General features: G+C 31.8%; 1 protein-coding gene across 1 annotated transcript in view; it reads left to right on the top strand.

Moving 5' to 3' along the window:
* Window positions 1-6106: 6106 nt before the first annotated feature.
* The window catches only part of LOC108727790 (sodium-coupled monocarboxylate transporter 1), a 39730-nt gene continuing 38250 nt past the window's right edge, over window positions 6107-7586 (top strand). Inside the window, 1 exon segment of the mRNA XM_018456037.1 lies at window positions 6107-6572. The gene's annotated coding sequence lies outside the window, so the exon portion shown is untranslated.

Genomic DNA, 7586 nt, shown 5'->3' with positions numbered 1-7586 from the left:
TCCGCAAAGATATTAAACTTTGAAGTTTAATAAATTTCGGCTTAGGTATGGCAAAAGTGATTGCGGGGGAGTGTATGTATGTATATTTGCACTGACATTTTTTATTTTTGCATATATTTATATGATTTATGAACCTATCCATTTATCACATAATTTCAACAATTATGACATCGTAAATAAAACTGTTCTTGAACGGAAATTCAATGAATTATTTTCTTGTCGATATATCTTTTGTCAGGACCTGGTACGCGAAATATTCATTAAAGATATTCTCACGAAATCTCTGTATTCCCTATTAAAGGGGTATCGATATGTATTCCAGCAAATTGCTTAAATTCATGCGATAGTACAACCTTTCACTGAACAATCCTAGTGATGAATACCATGCGATACCTGCATAGCTATGTTCCTGTAGGCATCATAAATCGTGATACATCGCGCACAGCGGTACTATGCCTGCGCGGTCAAGCGTGCCCCCAAATGACTATTCTCACGGGAAAATAACTACGATCGAAGTAATTTGATACGATTTGATAGTAACTCCTGTTACTGTTAAATTTCGTTGTTTAAACGAATTATTATCAAATATAATAATGGGTTATCCTGATAGATCGTCAATTGCGCAGAATTGATTTTGCGTTGCATCTATATTATTCAATTTGCCTTTTAACTGCAAAATTTGTACATATTATATACATGTTCAGTGCGCATTTATTACAAGAGTATCTATTATTTATAAACACATGTTTTTTAGAATTAAAGTCGAATAACCTTCTTAATATTTTCAAAACGCATAAGATTATTTCGCAATAATAAAACTAAATTAATATTTCACAAGTAGCAAAAATATATTAATAAAAATTCAATCAATTAGATACTATATAACTATAATACTTATATAAAAAATATTAATACATTTCTAAATTTCAAAGAAATTTCGTTTTACAGATAAATCGCTCTATTTTTAGCATATGCAATATGCCCATAATTTAAACACAAGGAAAGATAATTTGCACTTGATTTGCGTCAGATGCAAGTAATATTACATGTTAAACATTGTTAATTGCGTTCTAAGTGAAGAAACAATAAATTGGTAGGATCATCCAAGCAAGGAACGCAGCAGTGTACGACAGGAAGGACAATGGCTCATCCACTATCCACAACACGTGACTAGATGGGATTTATAAGGTTGTAAATTATGTCCGTAACAGAACAGCAGTCGATATACCTCTAGTAACATGCACGACTGGACGCTGACATGAGTTGCTTCACAAACAATGCCCGTTATAGAATGGAAAATAATAACAGATTGTAATCTTATTTTTACGTTATCAAAATATCGCATCAGAATTAGAATTTCTATGCTAAAAATCGTTCCCAAATTCCATTTTCAAAATGTAATTGTATAATTTAAAAAATATACGTAATAATATGTATATATACGCGTTAGTATATGCGTGTGCGTGCGTGCGTGCGTGCGTGCGTGCGTGCGTGCGTGCGTGCGTGCGTGCGTGCGTGCGTGCGTGTGTGTGTGTGTGTCGGGTTGAGGGGAGGAGGAGAGAGAGAGAGAGAGAGAGAGAGAGAGAGAGATACTATTGTATGTACTTGATTTCGATTGTTAGTGGCTATATTGCGATACACACATCGATTTTGTATCATATTTCCGTTTCCTGATTGCAACTGTGACGTGTTATGCATTACTATAGTTGATGAAATTCTACGTTGTATGATTTGAATTTCCTAAATAAAGAGAGTATTTTTAAAAATGAAAATTTAATATTATGACAAAGAAATCGTCACACATGCTTCTTAAATGAAAGATTATACATTTTCTAGCAACGTTTATTGTTATAAAAAAAAGAATTAATTGATTCATTTCATAAGCAATATGATATTGATAGCAATCCGTGAAATATGGTTGTATTTACAATTGTAATAAGATAAAATCGTGTGTACGTTATGCATCATATATGTTTGTGAACGATTTCTGGTTTGCAAAATTTTACAGTTTAATTTTCAATTGTAACGTGTATGTTAAATTCAGTTATAATGTGCATTTTAAGTATATACCTGTAATAGCAAATGTATACTTCGATATGCAATCCGTGAATTTGTGTCTCGATGAGAGCCGAGACCTATTTTACGTGGTCGATTGCTGACGTCATAGCTGTACTGTGTGTACATAAGAATATACACTAGCTTATAGAGCAGTGGAACGAGGAATGGACGAACATATACACTCAAATAGATGTTTTCATTTCCAAAGTTTTACAAAATATTCCGTATCATGGTAAGCACAGGATATAATATTGTTACGGATTTTTGCTAGAGGGGTCATGCGATCTGTTTGTGGTACATAGCGAAATTCAATAATTCAATACCGTATCGGATGGTAAACATAGAAAGTACACTTGTCGTTGCAAAACTTTGAAATATTAAATGAAGCAATACGATCAATAGAAAATAGTACTGAAGAAATAAGTCCTTCTTATACCGTTATCATTGTGAAATGGCGCAATATGCAGCTGGTACATGCATGTAACTCAACCTTATCGGATTTAACCACCTGTACGTAATGGTACCTGCTGCAGGCAGCATTCGATTATCTATCTGCAAACTCCGTATATCTACAAACGCAATTAATCATCAGCGCCAAATATAAAGCACGTGACGAATTGACGTCATGGGAATCTCCTAATGCTGAAACAAACAGTTGCAATCTCTCGCTGCCGTCGCCGTTTTGGCAGAAGTTTGGAACGTCGACGTTTCTTACTAATACTGTTGCTGTCTTTTACGCAACGGTCCATTTTTGAGCGCGAGTATTTATAGACCATGTACCTTACTTACAATCATCCTCGGCTGCAGTGCGGCAATTGTCAGGCGCACATAATGGAATATTTACCGGGTACGAGTATAAAATCTCAACTTCCGTTACAAAATCACTGTGCGTAAAGATATCAGCGTCTCCATTATGCAAGTAGACGTGAATCAAGCGCAAAACAACAAAGTCACGAGGTGAAAAGAGACGAACGCAAAGCTCGAATTGGTGCAATCATGGGATGTAACGACAAATAAACTACAGACCCAATGCTACTTGCATAAGTGTATACTGCTATTTTGACACGTAAAACACGTTGCGTCTAGTAAAGTGCTCGTACGACCATAAGAAAAATTTTCTGTTCTTTTACATTGAAAAGTAAAACGTACTATGTAGGTTATATGTATGGAACTGAAAATAAATATATGTAATCTATACGTTATGTATGTTTTCTATACATAACTATAATGTATAAATCTTAAGTAAAAAATCACTATCCATTACATGCTCTAATGTGACATTTAAATGTTTTCAAGTTTGATAATAAATCAATGATGACAATTATCTATATCTATAATAAATATCCATCCTTGGAGCAAATGTTTCATTGATACTGTAACGAATAATATGTAAACTTTATCACGGAGCTAATATTCATTACGCAAGGGTGATTCGCAACTTGCCAAATCCAATCTCCATAATTCTACAATTATATTATGGAAATATAACTTTCGCTAAAAGTGGATTATGTGATTGAGAGTCTGTTCGCATCCGCTACTTCGCTCGCGAAATTTCGCGCGCTACTAAATGCGCACGTTAATTAAATAATCCGGTTACCCGTACTGAGCATTCTGTACATTGTTGCAACAACAGATTTTCTATGTTAAATAAATCTCGTAAAACTCAGCAACAGCAGCATCGGTACGTATATCACGAGATATGTCAATCATTTCCAAAATTACGATGCCAAAAAGGAAAAACCGAGACAAAAAACAACGAAATTTGGTGACATTTACAGACATGCTCCATTTCGCTCGCCAAGCGCTTCCTAACTCGTATCAATCTCCATTACTATATACTATATAACTCGGCACAGTTGGGGGTGCTGAGACGCAAGTTACTTTCTACTTCAGACGCGCGTTTTAGGTTTCGCGAACAATGCAGTCCTTGAGGCGCGTTTGCGCGTCATTTGCAGTGCAAGTGCTCTGAATCCTTCGAATTTTTCTCCAGTCAGGATACAATAATCCTACATTTTTAAGTATTGGCCATATCCTAAGAATTTTCAAGCAAAAAGAAGCTGAACTAAACAATTTGACATTTCGTTCTTGGATAAAAAAAAAATGTCGAATAAAGAAACATAAATAAAAAATCAATGAAATGTAATTAATTGAATATTTTTCATTTTTATTCCCATTCTTTTTCATTTAAATGCTTTTTTCCATCTATGTAAAATATATACAATTTAGAAGAAAAAAAATACAAACAGAAAAATTGTAAATATAAAAAATAGATAATGATAATAACAACATTAATTGCAATACTTGATAACCGAAAATATTTCGTAGCACATGACAGTTACGATTACGAATTTCTTATCTGAGATAAACTAAGAGATAATGATGAATTAATGAAGATTTAATAAGATTATGTAAGTAATTAGCTTGTTTATGTATACATGCAAGTGATACAGGTAAATGCAAAAGGATATATGCTATTCGAAAAGATAAGTAAAGTCTGAATATTTGTAGGCATTTGTATCTACTCGTGTCATTCATGTATGTACAAATGTAAGCAATTGCGTACTTTTTATTCGTTTAATTTTTATTATTTTATATCATGTTTTCGCTGTCTCTTTCTACCACTGATAATGAATTATCATCTAGAGTCACGTGCTAATCACGTACGAGTTGCTTAAACGCATGTCAAATTGACGTTTTGCCGTTCGTTTACGCCATAATTAAGTCAGTATTATTGAAAATTATACGATAGTTTTTTCTGCAAAATTCTATTTACGATCAGTTATGAGTTTATTTTTACGTATATGTATGCTAAGTAATTTTTTATAAAAGGAAATTAGATCTTTCTTAGAGATGTAATTTAATATTTATTATTTTAGGTTAGAGATAGGTACACCACACAAAAATAAATAAAATAAAATAATAAATATACATAAATTATTCTTCAATTAAAAGTTTGTAACTGATTGGAATAAATAAAATATTATTTAAATAATATTTTTAATCGGAAATAAATAACTGTCGTTAATACTCATGTGAAAGAATGATGCTAAAAAAATAACTAAAGGCGAGATCTTAAAATCGGTTCTGAATAGAATAAGTATACGAATGTGCAGTCTACCTGAAGATGCATTGATCGATTTAGCAGCACAAAAAATAAAGTTCTGCAATTCACTTCAACGAGTTCATACAATAAGACAAAAAAAAACTGATGAATATAATAGCCGTTGTTGTGAGAATTCACTATTGACAATCAGAACTATTTTAATTCCGTGTATTTATAAATTTTTCTGTTTTTGTATGGATAGGTATAATCCATCGAAGGAAAATTATTCTCCGAATAATTTCTAATAATTATCACTATTCGATCAATTGTAGAAATAAATCTCTTTTCGAGATACAGATTGATCACAGGCGTGTATGATTGCTTTCATAATTCTTTACAACTATACGACGAGTAAAGTCAGCAATTAAATAAATCAATAATAATATCAACAATAAACTTAAGACAAACATGGACTCTGACGAATCAATTTGCTCTAATTTTATTGCTGAGGAAGATTTCAAAGTGAGTCGAAACGTCCGATTCAAAAAACTTAATGATTTTGCCCTTAATGTAAAGATTTTTACACGATTCCGCACATCGTAATTTGTGCACTCTTATTAGCCTTTTATATTAACAATTAAAAGTTTAAAAATTAAAATATATACATAAATATATATTAATTTCAAAAATTAATATAGTAAAAGAGATAATTTTGTTATCACATTTTGATAAAAATAAATTATAAAATATCATCAATCTATCAAAATCATTGTAGATGTGTGCGGTCATGCAAATAATAACATGTGACTGATAAGTATTTATCGTAATATAGTTACTAAAAATAAAGTTATCTGTTATATATAATTTAACATTCGATATAGTTAATTTATCAATCAGCTGTTCTACATTCGACGTCATCAATGGACGCGCGCTAGTCACGATAGCTACTGACTGATACTTTTTAAATGTAGCAGCCGTACAGCGTGAACTTCCCAGTATTACGTCGGCAGCTGACCACGTCGCATGGACTGCAAATTCACTTCGAAATCGGATTCAGCTGATCTGCGAAACGAAATGTACGGAACTTTGAGTGCTGTGAATGAACTCATGAATGTCGTATGGTGATTGACTGACGACCATATATTTTCCACGTCTTATCCTCTATCTCGATCAGGAAATCGATCAAATTCACTTGGCCGGAGAACGTAGGAGCCCTTCGTAATTTTACATCAGACAGTCAATCGTGAAACCTAGCATCTGGGTGTCCATAAGTGCTGCTGAATCACCCGAGAAATTTATCATCATCATAAAATAAAATAATGTAATGTTGTACGAAATAATGCTTACGTAATAATAATATTATCAGGTGAAGTGAAAGAAACACATACGACCTTGGCAAACAACACAAAATATCCAAAATGTGGATAATGCAGATATTCTATTCCATATCATCAAATATGTGACATTACAGGTAATGCAAATTTTGTATCGATAAAAACGGGTTTTATATAAATTAATGGAAATTTTATAATGTTCCGCGACCTCATCCTATAAGGATTTTAAGAAATCCAACATCATTTAAGACACAGAATTTGATGCCTTAATTAAAATGAGTAATAACTTACGAAATTGCACTTGACTGTAACTTTACAAACTTTCCGACAACAAGTTTCCGCGTGAAAAACAAAAGATAAAACTTATAATTTTGTATTTGTGGAAAAACTTGCCATTGCAATATTAAGCGAGTGTTTGACGTTAGAACATAAGATAACAGCAGAATAATAGAAACATTAGATAACAGTAGAAATAACAAAAACTAAACTTATTCCTTTTTTGAATCATTCAAACTATCTTATTCGAATTAGTTCAAAGTCCAAAAGTCTTGCAAAGAACTCTTAATAATAGTACTGAGCAATATAATAACTTTGACATTAATTTTATTATGCTTTTTATCCTTCTTGTGAATCGTGACAAAAAAAGAATGAGAAGGGCATCTACTACTTTATTCTGATAAAAATAATAAAAGTTTCGTTGACAAATTCTAAATATTAAGTTTACGAACAGTTGTGATATAAATAATTCTCTAAAAATTTAAATTCTAAATTGTTATTCGATAACAATCCATAAGCAATATTAAGTAAAAATAGACCGAGATGGGTTCAACATATTGAGTGAAGGTTCATATTCGGTCAAGGTGAGTTTTGATGTTTAATAATATTTCTGTGTAAATTTTTTTACAATTTCCAGTTCAAGCAAAATGTGCGTCGATTATATTTATCGATCTTGAAAGAGTCCTAAAGACTGAAACTAAAGTACCTAATATCACAAATTAAATTGACAAGCAATTTAATATTACTAATACTAATGAGCATACTTTCTTTTTTTCTTTTTTCTTTATTCTTTATTTTTTAAAACACCGTGTAAAGAATTTATTTATTGAGAAAAATATCTTATCTCAACTGCACTGAAAAAAAAGATTGGCTGG

The sequence above is a fragment of the Mycetomoellerius zeteki genome, unplaced genomic scaffold, assembly GCF_001594055.1.
Source record: "Mycetomoellerius zeteki isolate Tzet28-1 unplaced genomic scaffold, Tzet1.0 scaffold113, whole genome shotgun sequence".
Taxonomy (NCBI): Eukaryota; Metazoa; Arthropoda; class Insecta; order Hymenoptera; family Formicidae; genus Mycetomoellerius; species Mycetomoellerius zeteki.
This window is presented reverse-complemented; position numbering and strand designations above follow the sequence as displayed.